This window comes from Neopelma chrysocephalum, unplaced genomic scaffold, assembly GCF_003984885.1.
Source record: "Neopelma chrysocephalum unplaced genomic scaffold, ASM398488v2 Primary Assembly neopelma1_96942, whole genome shotgun sequence".
Taxonomy (NCBI): domain Eukaryota; kingdom Metazoa; phylum Chordata; class Aves; order Passeriformes; family Pipridae; genus Neopelma; species Neopelma chrysocephalum.
Window position 1 is genome coordinate 128402 of NW_020925585.1, and position 1333 is coordinate 129734.

Here is a 1333-nt window from a genome sequence, read left to right on the forward strand (position 1 = left end):
TTTACTTTAGTGAGATGAAAAAGAAATCTTCCATTTTACTTGAAAACCCAGAGGAAAGACATGGGCTCTCCTTAAACACGGTCTCATTGAAATTGTTTGAAAGGTCTTTAAAACACCTGGGGAAAAAAAATTGCACTATATGCCCACTAACAAATTATTTCAGCCAAACACCACTGATTTTATAGTGACAAAATGTGGAGAGACAATTACAGTTAATGCTAGACAGTAGCAGGTGCTGTCAGGCCCTCTCTATTCTTATCCCAGTCCCACAATCTTCCCAGAGACAAACTGTTCATCACCAAGTGAGATTTTTACCACGTGCAGACACAACATTCTGGGCAAGGTTGCTTTTCCCTTCCTGCTTTAGCTAGGTTAAAACATATCAGGCTGCCAAAACTCTCAGAAACACTTACAACATCAAAGTCAGCTGCAGCCATGCAGGGCAACCCTCAAAGCAGGGCTTGGCTGCATGCCTCCTTCTTGCTGTTCATAGCTAGTGGGAGGTAGAAATACCTAAACCAACTCCTTTTGCCTCTTTTGCAGTAAGATGAAAAACCACCGGAGGTGAGTGATATCTTGCAATCTCTTAATTTTGCTCTATAGATCAATCTGTGAATAGCGCCAGGGAAAGTGAGTGTTCTAAAGCTGCACTGGCCTGTACTTCAGAGAAAGAGCCTGATAGCATATTCATGAAAGATAATCTGGCTCATGTGCATTTTTATTTCTATTGATGAGAGATACAACCTTCACTTCCCAACTAGAATAGGGTCTACCGACCCCTGCGTTTTTGCACGGCAGTATACAGAGGTGAGCAGACACGCCTTTTACCAATTCTGTGGCTTTTACAGAACACTGTCCGTCCTTATAGCTTCGTTACAGCAGCAAAGTTCAAACCAAGCAATGTACAGTCCAGGCGAGCCAAAGCAGTCACTTTACAGTACAGGGGTATGTGTCACCTCCCAATTATGACTTTAATCACCAGAAACATGCACTGTTGTTGCCTCCTTCGACAGGAATTGTTCAACGAGCCAGCCACGAAAAGTGTTTCCTTTTTGAAGGGCTGTTTTGGGGGGTAAGTATTTTTCTCCGGAGAGCTGGTGCGACCCGTCCCCGCTCCCAAGGACCACCGGTGTGTGCGTGTTAGGGGGGTTCCAGGGGCGATACAGCACCGTGCACTCTCTGGGAGACAGCGCAGCCCACTCGCCCCCGCGGGCCTTGAAGCGCGGAGGAGGTGGGAGAATCTCTCTTCCGCAGAAGCCGCCCTGCCTCCCCCGCCCCTCCGGAGCGCGGGCGGTGGGCGCTCCTCCCCCGGCCCCTCTTGCCGCCCGGGGCG